The sequence below is a fragment of the Carcharodon carcharias genome, chromosome 6, assembly GCF_017639515.1.
Source record: "Carcharodon carcharias isolate sCarCar2 chromosome 6, sCarCar2.pri, whole genome shotgun sequence".
NCBI lineage: Eukaryota > Metazoa > Chordata > Chondrichthyes > Lamniformes > Lamnidae > Carcharodon > Carcharodon carcharias.
In genome coordinates, this window is record NC_054472.1 from 84,016,336 (window position 1) to 84,031,415 (window position 15,080).

Sequence of the window (15,080 nt, forward strand, 5' to 3'; positions counted from 1 at the left end):
GGTTGGTTGGGTTTGGGTGGGGTAGTGGGGTGGAGGTTGGGTAGTAAGCTGTAGGGCTAGTTGCGTCATGTCGGGGGCTAGTTGAGTTGGGTCGGGGGCATGATTGGAGGGATCTGTCGTGATGCTCAGTTCAGTAATGCTGAGTTAAACCAGGTATTAACCAGCATCACATTTCCAGGGTAAGTATCCAGGTAAGTCCCACATATCTGGTTCACATCTCTGACACTGAGCTCAGTGTCGGAGATATTCACAGAGGCTCCTGGGCAGCAGAAATCAAACCGTCAGCAGTTTAAACTCCCCAGGCAATTTCAACATGTGTGTGCATCAGGACTCATGCAGTATCCTGACATGTATCTCCCAAGCTATGTCCAATCTCTGACAATCCAGATACCAGAAGGTTTGAGCCACCGTATCTTTGTTCAGCTAATGTTGATAACTGTGAGAATGAGGGTAGACCTGAATCTTTGCAGTCTTTGTTCCAGTCTCCATTCTCTTTCAAATTGCACTGCCACAGGCAACAAAATTAAAATAAAGGCATCATCGCTATGTGGGAAGTGAACTTGCATTCTCTGATGCTGCTGGTGACTGACCACCTAGGCACTGACAGAGTAGAAGCACTTATGGTTAGTGAAGGCTTTGAGAATTGTGTACAGGAGCCCGAGTGGTCACTTGGATGCTATTAATAAGACACTGAACTTTAGGATGTCATAGAATGTTGCAATATAGAAGCAGGCTATTCTCCGCTAGCTGTTTAAAAGCGCTGTCCAGTTTGGTTCCCTATCCCATACTTTCCTCCTGTATCCCTGTTAATTAGTCTTCTTCAAGAACACATACAATTGTATTTTAAAAGTTCCTATAGTATCTGATTCCACATCTCTTCTGGTAGTGCATTCCAAATCTTGAAACCCTATGTGAAGAAACATCTCCTCACTTTCCTTCTAGTCCTTTTGCCAATTATTTTAAATCCAACCTTTAATTACTGACCCACTTGCCAGCTAAATGGTTTCTCCCTACTTGCTCTATCAAAAGCTCTCATAATTTTGAATACTTCTATTAGGTCTCTGTTCCCTTCTGGGTCCTTCACATTCTTGCTAAAGCATGGTGCCCAGAATTATATACAATACTCTCGATGAGACTTAACAAGAGGTTTGTAAAGGTTTAGTATGATGTTTTTGTTTTTGAATTCATTGCCTCAATTTACAAAGCTAAGTATCCTATAGTCTTTAATAATTAACTGGCTTCTGAACTTGCCCCATCACCTTCAAAGGTTTGTGTATATGCAGCCCCAGGTACTCATGCTCTTACAACCACCCCACCCCATCCCACCCCAAAGAGTGCCATTTTGATTATTCTGCTGCTTCATGTTGTTTCTTCCAAAGTGCACAACTTCACACGTTTCCACATTAAATTTTATCTGGTATGTATCTTCCCATTTCACCATGTCCTCCTGAAGTCTGTTATTATCATGCTTACTATTTATTCCTATTTCCACTTTTATTTTATCCCTTTAACTTATTTTCTCCTATCCTTCCTAGATCTGTTCCTACTGTCATCACGGCTCCTTTCACTTATAGAATCTGAACTACTCTTTTTTCCAAAATTCCTATCCCACCTAATCTGTGCTCCCTTACTTTCCTCCTCTCCTGCCATCTTCCCAAGTTTGACCCCCTGTTAGATAAGTGTACATCTTCTTTCTGTGTCTCTATTAGCATCCTCTGAATGGTCCTTCGAGGCACTCATTGCTGCCTCCTTACAAGCAATTAAACACAACTGCCCCATCCAATTATCTCACCGAACTTCCTGCACAGCATGACAATTGGGGAGGTAATCTTGCCAGTCTCCTCACCATACACTTACCCCTCCCAGTCATAACCCTGTGGGTTCTGCCAGCAATCAGCTCTCACCACCCTTCACCAGATCTCCTTGCCAAATTTCTGTTCACTTGTGAACAAATACCTTGCTGTCTATGAGCTCATTGCATCAGCATCATGGCCTTGATGGAAGCCTGGCCAAGGGATGAAATGAAACCTCCCTGCTAGACTGTACCTTCTATCCTTGCCACACCCAGACCATGGTGGTAGAACACATCACCACATCATACTTTGGTGTGCCCCATAGTCCTCTGACACTCTCTCCTTCTTTGAGCATCTCACCTTGATCACGCCCCCCCCCGACCCCGCCCCAACACTCCCCCCCCCACCCCCCCACCCCACAACCGGACTTCTCATTCAAAATTCTCATTCTCTATCATCCTCCCAAGGACAATTGAAAAAAAAATTCTCACTGAGATATCTTCATTGCTTCCTCACTCAGCCTCTGTACCAAGTGACTTCTCATCCTTGGTGGTTTCAACCTCCATCTCAACTCATGATATTCTCTCTTCTGATTTCACACCCTCTTATCCTCCCTAAATCTCTCCCTCCATGTAAACTCCCAAACCATTTTCACAGCCCTCCCCTTGACCTTGCCATCTCACATGTCCCACTATAGATAAGGGCAACACTGGTGGCTTCCTTTATAACTCTCATCCCTCAGCCTCCTCTCAAAGCTACTGCCTTGTGTGTTCACATCCTGAAAGAAGATTCTCTACCAATTAACTTACACTTTCAAAACACCAACTGTCTAAGAGACACCAACTTGAATGGATATGGCAGATGACTGGTTTAGCCATTCTTCGCCAGATCTGCCTGGACCTCATAAAGCACTTTCAGGTCCTGCTCTTATCTGCCAAAATTATTCCAAGATCATACTGGAACGTCAATATAGTTCCCAGCTTCTTTTCTCTACTGAAAACCATTTTCTTAAATCCCAGAACCCTGCCTCCTCCATCCTCATCCCCAACATGTGCAAGGAGTTCATGGAGACCATCCACTCAGCTGCTTCAGCCACCTCCCTCCCTTCCTCTAGCCTATAGTGCTAAATTTATTCTAAGGCTCCTCCTTGCCCTAGATCTGAACATACATCTTTCTCTTTTTCTCTCTTATCTACCCCAATATCCTCGCTGAGTTCCTTGCCCATGAGGCCTACCTCCTGCTCCCTTGACCCTATTCCCACAAAATTGCTGACCACCCAGCTTTCCTGGCTCCCATGTTAGCTAATATAGTTAATGGTTCCCTTGTCAGTCACCATCCCTCTCTCTTTCAAATCTGCCAACTTCACCGCTCACCATAAAAAGAACCTTGATCCCTCTGTCCTTGCAAATTACTGCCCCATCTCCAACATCCCTTTCCTCTCCAAATGCCTTTAATTGTTGTTGCTTCCCAAATTGTGCCCTTTTGCCCTAAACTCCATGTTTGAAACCTTCCAAGGAAAATTGAAAGATTGTGGTCAGGTTTCTGCTATCTTCATCCTAACTTCCCTCAGCAAGCTAGTATGCATCCCATCTGGACCGGGTGATTTGTCAACTTTGAGTGCCAAAGTGCACCTCCTTTCAATCTACGTTTTTCATCCTGTTCAATATCTACTCCATCCTCCAAAGTTAACTTCATCCTCTTCTTTTGTGAAGACAGATGCAAAGTACTCATCCGGTACCTCAGTTATGCCCTTTGCAACCACACATATATTGTTTTGTCCCTAATCATCCCCACCATTCCTTTAAATATCCTTTAACATTTTAGGCGTTTATGAAAGATTTTTAGGTTCCCTTTTATGCTAACTGCTAAACTCACCTCATAGTTGCAATTTTTCCAATGAGAAAATTATTTTGTTCTGGCTATTAATATTTGATGCATTTTGCACTCCGGGCTGATAAATGTTGTCTTTGGTTTCAAATGAGCCTGAGGCATTAAAGTTGAAGACGGTGCAGACTCGCTGTCCAGCAGGTTATCTGTAGGTTAGATTCCAGTAGATGGTGCTCCATCACAACTCCTGGAGAAACAGAGCCTTTGCATACTCTTTGGACATTTCCAGGTGGGCATTAACTGGGCTAGCACAAAGGCCTGTGTGGGTAAGAGCAGCCTTTTTGTCAAGGACAGTGCAACCAAATCTCCCTTGCACAGTTCCTTTTGTGTTTTATTTCCTTTGTTAAAAATCTAAGCTAAAAAGAAATACTCATATTGTCTTAATTGTTGCAATTAAAAATAAAAAGATGATGATACCAAAAAAATCACAAATTCAGCTGTCAAAAACTCAGAGTGAAATTTCACCAATTGCTCCAGTGAGAAATGCAGCAGTTCACCATTTAAAAAGTCATTTACTGAAAGGCCACAGTGTGCCTGGCCTTGCATATCCATTGCAGCATATGGGGTAGGGAATCCCTGATTTCAGCAAGTGGTTTATTAAAGGCTGACCTGCTGAATTTTTAACAGGCCAAAGATCTGAAGAAAGGATTTTCTGCCCAATATCCTCACACTTGCTTGCTCATTCTGTTGCAGTGAGACTAATCCCACTGGCTCAAAAATATTCCAAAATATCAAAGCAATTCATGTTTAACGGCTTCCCTATTATCCATCACTAATGAAGAAGCTTTTCCCTTGTGTCTTTATATTGCCTGACTTCACGTACTCGTGGTTGATAATTACTGGTTTTCCTAAGAGTATTGTAAATAAGTATGTGATATTTAAAAACATATTCTCAGGGATTCCTCTTCTTAAAGGTTTAATACACCATAAAACCATTTGTACAACATAATAAGAAGCTATAATTAAAAGGAAACAGGTTCATTCAAATCCTTTACATTGTTTTTATTTAGATATTTGTGTTTTTTCCAGAGTGTGTTTTATCTTAGCTATATACATTCTCATATACTAATGCATCTAAGTAAAAACAATAAAAGATTTCCCTGTATGTATAACTTTGGGTATATTGTGTTGCTTTGATGTTACAGCTGCTGCTAGAGACAATGATGTGTTCACTGCAACAAAGTAGATCAGGTTGTATTAGTGGTGCTGAGGACACTATCAACCACCTCTGGAGATGGTTTTATCTGCATCACTGGAGGGAAAGCAATGATGCCAGTCAATACCACAGGCTGCTATTTTATCAGGACACCCATAGAGTCCAGCAATGTTGATTTTGAAGGTCTTTCAAAAGACTTTGGATCTCCTCCAAAAGCTGCTCCATTCTGCGGACTCCTCACATTCTAAAATCTGCTAGTTGAGCACTGAAGAGCTAGGTTGTTATTCCAGGGATGTCTGCATGCATCTACTCAAAATATGCAGGTATTTACATCAAATGTATACAATCTGGTGCATTTTCTAGGTCATTTGAAAACTATTTTTGTAGTGATCCAGTGCCTCAGCTTCTGTTGAGCAGTGTGCAGTTTGTGGGGGCCTGGCTTGGATGTTGCTGAATCCAGCTATATATCCAGGTTCACCTCATTTGCATGATGTCTTTGTGCCAGGCATGATTCATACTTCCTATTTGGCACCTACTCATTCGGAGGCGGGAATTTATTTGCTGTTTCAGATCTATGGCTGTAGCAGAGTACAGTTACTGGTTCTTGTTCTGGAAATCCAGAAACATACCACTGAGCAGTTGTGGTTACAGTGGGGTGCCAGGTCTGGAGGAAGCCATGGAGATCCTGCTGCAGAAAGTGTGGCAGAGGAGGGCTATCTTCTTTCCCCTCCATTCAGTTGGATTGGCCAAAGAATAGATCAGAGGACATGGCAGATCATATCAATGCTAAATGCACAGTCTAGAGGGCCTGGAAAAAAGATCATCGGTAGGCAACCACACTGTGACCACACTTTAGTGCAGCACAGCAATTATCAATGGCATGAACTGTTTCATCCTGCCCACATGTTCCTTCTGAACTTGGTTAGCTTCCCATGGTTGCCCATTAGGCAGCATTATACATTTCTCAACACCATCCTTTTTCAGCATCACCATTTTTAGTAAAAGTCTCAACCATATGACCCTTAGTTAACTCCTTCCATGTACAGCACTTGCATAATACACATCTGTCTTTCAACAGCTGTGGGTATTGCCCTTATATAGTAGTATAGTGCCAATGTCAACTCTTCAATGTATGCCACTGGTTTTGCAAAAGAGTGCACAACAAATGGAGAGAATGGGAACAGGAGGAGGACTGGCAAACTGGCATTTTCTCTCCAATTGAAGATCAGGTCCTTCAAATACAAACGTGAGACTCTGAAGAAGCAGCAGGAGATGGAAAAATGAGGTATGACCCAGCTCAGGGCTCACTGTGTGCTATCTTACTTAAAGTTTCCATACAATTGAGTCAAATACTCAATGACATTGAAACACGTAAGTTGAAAACATCACTGATGTGCATGAATGCTGCAGTTGCCAAGTTGTACTTGTAGCTCTTTTTCTCTTGTTCCTACAGATATGGAAGAAGAAGCTGAAGAGCCATGCTCCTCTCAACATATCCTGTAACTCAGCCGCATCCTGGCAAGTAACAGTATGGTACATCCATCCTGTTTTTTTTAAATGAATGAGGTGAGCACAACATAGGGTACAGAATACAAATACAAGTGGATGTGGCACTGGAGAAGCAAGAAGCAGAAGGACAGAGGGTAAGATTGCAACGACCCACAGAGGATGAAGACAGGAATGCTGGTCTCCAGGGCACAGTTTTAAAAACGTTGCTTTCTGAGCATGAAACATTGTTGGGAGCCATTGGAGAACCCACACGGAGACCCTAACACTGATCTCAGTATCACTCATGAATGCTCAGAGTGTTGCCATACAGACCTTGGGTAATACTGTCATCTCCTCCTTGGACAGGTTTGCTGATCTATTGAAGAGCGTGATTAATGGGAATTTCAGTAATGTAATTGCTGCTATATGATTGTCTGGCTTAGATATCAACAAGCATGCTGACAAGGAGACCAGGAACCAAAGCAGACCTGAAAAACTAATGTTGATAGTGCTGTTTTCCACAATGTCAAGACAACATCATCTTGACCACCCTTCTCCCGAATTACTGCAAATATGCCAGACAGTGGGCAGATTCAGGCTACATCCACAGCTGAGCAAGTGCTGCAGCTTCCAGCTGGCCATCCCAGGCCTGTACTCAGTTCAGGGGACATCTAAACCTCAGAAGCCTCATAGCTAGAGGTACTACCAGGAAGGGGAATAAAGTTGGCTAGAATATCACAACACACAACACTGTTAGAAAAAGGGAACACCATATTAACAAGCATCAAAATCAGACAAATCACTTTGTGGATAACAAAATATAGTTGCACCGTTACTTTTATATAGTTTTTGGAAATACATGTGTATTTGAGAGTAACTTGACTATCAGTTAAATAGGTTGCCATCCAAATATGATTTTTCATCAGTCCCCATTAATTCAGGTCTTCTCATTCATCATCTGTGTCCAGCTGAGCAGAGTTGGAGAGTCCTGTATCCTCCAGTACAAACTCTCTAGTGCTGCCCCTGTCTCCACCATTTGCTCTTGTTCACTTGTGAAATGTGTGCCACCAGCTGAAAACCTAACTGCTGCCTTTTGCTCCCACTGAAATGTGAGTATCTGAGGTGGTGCATGGCCTGCATGAGTCCTGTCTGTAACAGTGTATCCTCAGAAAGACTCAACTCCTCTGAGGACTCATTGCTCATCACATCCACTGACTCCTGCTGCACGTGTGAAGGCCCTGTGAGAGATAAAAGACATAAATTCATCCTGGTAAGGTAAGATTATTGTAAATTATCATTTATGAAGCTGATCATATTTCATTAGCTGTTGAAACAAAGTCAGTATGACACTGCCATATGAATGTGAATGATTTTTATTTAATTGTCACCTTGTAGCTAGGAGCTCACCATCTCTGACAATAAGGGACACCATAATTCCATTTATTTGCAGAGCTTCCTCTGCAGATGTGAGGACCCCCGCTAGTTCTATCTGTCTCCTTGGTGTTCTGTGCTCTCTTTTCCTGCAAGGAGGAAAAGAACAGATCTATGAATCAGTGCAACGGGATGTATTTTATTAATAAAAACAAAAAACTGCGGATGCTGGAAATCCAAAATAAAAACAGAATTACCTGGAAAAACTCAGCAGGTCTGGCAGCATCGGCGGAGAAGAAAAGAGTTGATGTTTCGAGTCCTCATGACCCTTCAACAGAACCCTTCTGTTGAAGGGTCATGAGGACTCGAAAAGTCAACTCTTTTCTTCTCCGCCGATGCTGCCAGACTTGCTGAGTTTTTCCGGGATGTATTTTATTGATGGATGTGTGCATCTGGTGAGGGTGACTATGAGGGAGAGGCATAGCGTTACGTAAGGATGAGAATTAGTAGGAGTGACAGATTGATAAATGGGGATGTCAGAAAGTGCATAGACAGAAAAGGATGGGTGCACTTGCAAGGTAAGTGGGTGTGAAGAGTGATGCGATGGGGTCAACTTGAGAAAGCAGAGTTACATACACATTAGGATATAGGTGAAATGCAACTGTAATCACCTTTTCTGCCTGGGTCATGAGAGTACTATCTGCACTGAATTCTAAAGCATGGTACTATACTCTTCTGCTGGCCTCCTCCACTACCCCCAAACTCAACTTCTTGGTCTCAGCTGCAGGCCTCTTTCTCCTGTTGCTAGAGCTCAGTCTCTGTCTCTCTCTCTCATTAACCCCTCTACTCCTCACAGTTCCCAGCAGCAAATCCAGGGAGGCATCAGTGAAGCAGGATGCAGCCTTTGCCCATCCAGATTCCATTCTGAAACTTTCAGTTCTCTTACAGCCAACTACAACTCCTTCAACCTGCATCTTTTAAATACTAGAGTTGAGATAGTGTCATGCAGGTCCACTTCATGTTCACTACTGCCGATTGGACAGAAACCTGGGATTAAAATGATAATGAGGTGGCCTAGTTAAAAAGCCATTTGCAGACATGCTGAACTTGCTTCTGGGTTTCCCATGCGTTGTCATACCGCCTCACCCCAACACATCCCAAAACTTAGGCCAAAGATTATGGTGTGCTTGATAATGGCTCTAATAGATGCACACACGTTGTTTTTGTTGCTCGGCAGCTTTATGAGGCTGTCATAGAGCATCATGACCTAAACTCACCTTCGTTTCCAAGAAGCTAATATTTGCACAGCAAATATATGGTGAATAGTTGCCATGACATTAAGGCATCATGGCTGCTGTCGAAGATACATGCATTGACCTGCATGACTCTGTGCAGTTGCTCATAGACACCATGCACAGTGACAGAAACATAGCCCTTTTGGTTCAGTATTGTATGTGAAAGTACATAGAGCTTCACGTGTAAAATGAATAAGGCCCTGAGTATTAGGGAATTCAATCATTTGAGGAAGCCCTAGGGCTCTCTCTGTGTTGTTGTTAATTGTTCAAAGAGAAAGTGATGAACCTGCTTGTTCTGGTAAACAACACATCAGTTACCTGCTTTTTTCATCTGTGGATCACAAGCTGATTGATGTTGTTAATGTACAGGCTGCACCCACCTTGGAGTTTGCCTGGTGTCAGCTTGAAGCTTATGTCACAAACTCCGCATATGTCTGCCTGGTGAACCTAAATCTTCACATACATTGTTCCTCAAAACATTCAGGTAAGTCAACTAGTGTCGATTGATGCCATTGGAAAAGTAATAGCAAATATGAATCCCCATCCTTTAATGTAGCCTAGATTCCTTAACATCCTTGCATTCCTTCTCATTTTCTTCTTAATCCTATGAGTAACTTAAATAAATTTGGATTCCCCTCTGGATACCCACTGTGTGTAGGGTATGATGGGAGCAGTAGCATCTAATTTAGTTGTTGTACAAAGCTGCATGACCCAAACAATTGAATAAAAGGAAAATATGGTAAAGAAAGCTAACTTGCATTTGAACAAGCTAAATTAAAATTATAGTCAGAGCTGTCTGTGTTTTTACATTTTACATAACATCACAGCCTAGCAATGGTCACACCCAATTTATATGGTCAACATGAGTAAATGGTATTGTACCAGCATAATGGTTAGGAAATAAAAGCACAGGATACAAGTCAGACATGTGATTGAATATTCTCCATTTACCTGGTCTGTGCAGCTCCAGTAACACTCAGAAAACTCAACACCATCCAGGACAAAGCAGCCCATCCACCACTTTAAACATTCGTTCCCTCCACCACCAGTGCAATATGGCTGCAATGTGTACTATCCATAAAATGCACTGCAACAACTTGCCAAAGCTTCTTTGATAGCACCTCCCAAACCAGTGACCTCTACCATCTGGAGGTCAAGGGCAACAGGCAGATGAGAACATCATCACCTTCAAATTCCCCTCCATGTCACATACTATCCTGACCTGGACATAGTCACTATGAAGAAATGGTGATGTGAGTAAAAATCCTGGAACTCCCTTCCTAACAACACTGTGGGAGCACATTCAACACATGGACTGTAGCAGTTGAAAAATGTGGCTCACAGCCACTTTTGAGTATTTAGTGATGGGCAATAAATGCAGGCCTTGCAAATGATGTCTACATCCCCAGAAATTTTTTTTGAAAAAGTGTAATTATGTCAATTCTTTGTTATTCTAATATTATAACGCTTCTGCCTGTTCCAAAGCTCCCTACACCTCTGTGAACTAGTTAACTGTAAAGTGTCTGTGCACCTTTTTATTTCTAAGCCTGTGCCTGTGTCCCCTAATCTAAATCTTGAACATAGGTGAATATTGAACTTTGGTACCAAGAATTTTAGATAACTGAATACTCTTGAGACTGCTCTTCTCCGGCATAAACAAGCCGAGCTTCTTCAACCCGTCCTCAAAGCTCAAAATTCCTAAGCTGAGTGTTAATTCAGTTGCCTTTTTCTCCATTTCCACCAATGCCTGGATATCCTTGCCTCAGTATGGTGACCAGAATTGTACAAATACTCCAGGTGTGATCCAGTCCAGTTTCCTTGGCTCATCCCTCAATATCTGCCCTTCTAAAACTAAATGTTTCTTTTTTACTCTTTGCCATCTTAAACTCAACTATATTGTAGTCACTGTTCACTGTCCAAGGTAATCTCTGTCTTGGACCTGTCCTAAACTTTCTGATTGTTACTTAATATCAGGTTCAACAACATGAGGTTAATGTGTGTTCCTTAACTGATGGATCCACAAAACAATCTAATACTGAGTCCAAAATCATGTTTGTACTTCTTTTGTACTTTTTTATAAATTGCCCAAATCAATTCTGATAAATTGAAGTCACCCAAAACACGTGCATCTGTACAAAGTTGGCCCAACCCCTTCTCTTGAACTGGTGAGCTACATCTGACACCCATATCCACATTGCATCCACCTTATCCATACTCAGACTAGATAGATCAATTTACATCAAGAATCATGCAATCTTCCACTTAAATAGTTACATCCCAGTCCAATATGTTTTTCAAATCTCTGTAAGATTATCAATATGTTTGCCTAACCATCGTCATTGTTAATTTAACTAGATCTTTTGATGACCTCCTTTCCAGTAAGGAACTCAGTGTCTATCATTTTGTTCATATTATTGCTCGCATCCATGTATGGAATTTTGAGGCATCCATTTTTCCACATCTGCAGACTTATGCGTTGACTTATTTTGTCATTATTTATTTGTTTCTTTCCTTCTTTCTCAGTACCTTATGATCTTACTTTCTATATGTATATCTCTCATTACTCTTTTCTTGATATCTCAGCTAATGTCTCCCTTCTCTCTTACTCCCTGCTTGCTATTGGTTGCTTCTCCTGTGGTCTCTAGATTCTTCCCACATTATCCTTTAAAATCCAGTCATTTTCAACTACTACCTTTCTTTTTAGTAATCATATTCAATTTAACTCTCCATTTACAACTCATCAGTTTACTCATTGGCCCCTAAACAGATGGTCAGTGTGTATGTAGCAAATAAACAAGATTAAAAAGATAAATCAGAAATGTGCAAGACATATGCAGCTCAACATTGAGGCCTCTCAATTTGCTAGCTCTCTATAACCACAGGGTTTGCAGGTGTCTTAGAACAACCATGGCTTCCCTTGACATTGCTTCAATTTAGTAATGCTAGTTTAGTGTTTGGTACTGTGGATGGCCATTTCTTAAAACCTGAGTGAAAAACTTGGGAAATGAAGGACAGTCATTAGAAAACCTCTTTACTTTGGTACATTCATAAACATATTTCAATTCCATACTAATTTACTAACTGCTCTGATTCTTAGCAATAATATATCCCTTCCTAACAACAGCTGATTGCCACATTATCCCACATAGACACCCCTATTATCCAACCTTGTAACACAACCATTTAGAATATAATTAAAGTAAAATACTGTGGATATTGGAAATCTGAAATAAAACAGAAAATGCTGGAAGACTCCGCCGGTCTGGCAGCATCTGTGGAGGGAGAAACAGAGTTAACATTCAAATTCATATGACTTCTTCAGAGCTTTAGGATATATGTTAATCATTCTCATGGCCATAGGGTAAAACATTACATGGGTTTGCACTTGTGATTGCCACTGCTGTTATTGGATATCTTGTTGAGATTATTCCTTCCCTAAATGTTGATCATTAACGTTGATTCTTTTCATTGCTCTGCAAATGTAAACTATTAATTTTACTCACCAATTAAATCTGTCCTTGGTGACTTATCTTGGCCTCCAAATTTCACCACCTCAAACTTCTTATCCTTGTGAGTAATTAATTTATGGTCCTGCCCCTCCCCATTTCTGTAATCTACCCCAGCCCTACAACAACCTGTCCCCCCACCCCCAACAACAGAACACGGCATTGCTCTGACCCGGCCTTGTGTATGTCCTTGCCCCAAAGTTGGTGATTATGCTTATAGCCTTCCCAGCCTAGGCTCTGGGATTCCTTCCAACTCTATCATCTCTTTTAAAGCTTTCCGTTTGTCCTTCATTGACTGGGCACCCATTTTGGTCTAATTGTGACTCTGAAGTACCTTGAGATGTCTTTACCTTTAAAAATGCTAAATATAATTGCAAGTTGTTATAACTTTGAAGAACGCTCCCTCTTTGACATTGGCGCTGAAAAATGTAATCAGAAGTTTCTAAAGCCTGAATCTCTCGTTACATATTTGCCAATCTATTTGTGTTCACAGTACTCATGTACATTACTCCTAATAGGGCATGAACAGTCTTTGTTCTTGAAGGCACATCTGAATCTCCAAAGTGTAACAATATAATACAGAAGATTCTCATCCTCCTATTTAAATCCTTTCGTGGCCTTGTCGTTACGTCTGCATTACAACCAACACCCCTGAACTCTCCGTTCTACTGAATCTGGCTTTTTGAGTAAGTAGAGTGACGATGTTTTCTAAACTGGATGCAGAATACACGGCCTGACATTCACACACACCATCGGACGTAGTGAAATACAGTCTGATCTGTTTCCCGGGGCATCTATATCGCCCAGATCCAGCCGCTGGCTGCTCACTTGTCCGACTGCCAGCGGCCCACATCACTCAAACATTTTGGTGCCGAGCTGTTTTCTCCACAACTGAATCTCATGGATGAACTGTGCACAGTCCGGGGATTTTGGGGGTGGAGTGGGGTTGGGTTAGGGGCAGACAGAGTACGTACACTAAGGCCACAGAGTGCGATCTGTGCATTAATTAAAGACCAGTGACCCCAGTCCTTCTACTCGTTGAAAACTGCTAAGAGAGATGTCAATCTCCTAACAGAACCTGTCGCATTGCAAAGCCCCGCACACTCTTTATTGACCGACCGCAGGGCAGTTCAGGGTCACGTTGATCCTGTTTTGAACATTTGCAGCCGTTGATTAATTTGGGGATGAATTTAGTGAACAGCGGGCACAGTGCATCATCTGGTGACTATCCTCAGAAAACGGCGATATATGGTCACCCTTTTCTTGAGCTTCCACTTTCACTTCTTCCCATAATTGGCAACTGCACCTTTAGCTGCCTGGACAGGTCTCCCGAAACCCTGCTTCTACTTTAAGACCATCCTGAAAACCCACAAGTTTACCCTCACCCCCTCCCTCCCTCTCCTTTGGCTGGTTGTCAATCTTCTTTTTGACCATGCCTCTATTTTGGCACTTTGTTATTTACACACTACAAGAAGAGATAATAGGCATGGAAAGCAGCCTGGAGTTCTTCTTACAATTTTGCTGAGGGGGTTAAAAAAAGATAGCATTTAATTCTGCCAGTGATCTGTTGTGGTTATAGGAACAGCTTGGCCCGACTATAAGAAATGGTGTCAGCAGCGGGCAGGAGATGAGAATAATGGTTTATCAGAGCAGCCACCTTTCTGACGGGTGAGAGAGAGAGAGAGAGACTGGCTGAAGAATGTTTACAAACTTGGAAAGTCCATTAGAGAGAGATGGAGGCGTCAGAGCGCTGGCCTGTTGTTACCCGGCCGGCCCAGAGCCCAGCCCTCCCCTCCCCCCCTTCTCTCACTCTCTCTGTCCCTCCCCCTCCGCTCACTTGGTTGTGGGAAGTTGCCATTTAAATACACAAGGAGCATCATGGCGGACAGTTGGGAGAGCCCCTCTTCAAAAGCGAAGGTCAGCCTGGTGAAGCGCTGCTCTTGCTGACCCCCAGCCCGTTCAGCCGGTGAGTGGGCAGCTCCTGGTCTCGGGCTCGCCCTTGTCGGGCCGGCCGGCTGCTTTTTATTTGCACTGTTCGGGGTGAGGAAGAGGGAGCCGAGGCGGCGGCGGCGGCGGCGTGGGTCTGTTCCGGGCGGGCCGGGGGCTGCCCCTCGGTGAAGCCAGTTTCGCTGCAGCCGCCGCCGTCCCGCCGCCTCTTCCCTGTAGGAAGAGTAAAGGAGGGGAGGGGAGGTTTCGGGAACCTTCCAGCCCGGCCGCCCCGGCAGGCGACTCTCCAGAGCCTTAACTTCTCCACCGAGGTCACTAAGTGTGTGTGTTTTAACGTGAAATGTCCCGAGTGCTCGATGTTGCAGTGTTACTCCGTGTGTATTGTTGGGCTTGTTTGGCGCTGGAGCCGCTACTGGGGAAGGCGCCGCTTTCTCTAATTGGGTTAAGGATTTCGCTAAAATGCGAGCTTTGCTTTTGGCTTCTCAACCTAACTTCAACGGAAGCGTCCGAACGGCGCCAGTGATGGATAGCGCAATTGGCCAATCGGAAAGCCTGGCGTGCCTTGGCCCGGTAACAATACCAGCGATTGTAACCAATAGGCGGCGGTTGCGCTGGGAAAAGGGCGGAGTCAAGCTCT

At 43.0% G+C, this 15,080-nt stretch overlaps 1 protein-coding gene across 11 annotated transcripts in view; it reads left to right on the plus strand.

The window, feature by feature from the left end:
- The first annotated feature begins 14,347 nt into the window (after window positions 1-14,347).
- Window positions 14,348-15,080, plus strand: part of ncoa2 (nuclear receptor coactivator 2) — a 309,340-nt gene continuing 308,607 nt past the window's right edge. For 9 of the 11 annotated variants that reach the window (XM_041189198.1, XM_041189203.1, XM_041189201.1 and 6 more), the window contains exon 1: window positions 14,356-14,462. The gene's annotated coding sequence lies outside the window, so the exon portion shown is untranslated. Of the gene's footprint in view, window positions 14,463-15,080 lie in introns of all 11 variants that reach the window. The other 2 variants (XM_041189195.1, XM_041189197.1) reach the window with 2 other exon arrangements.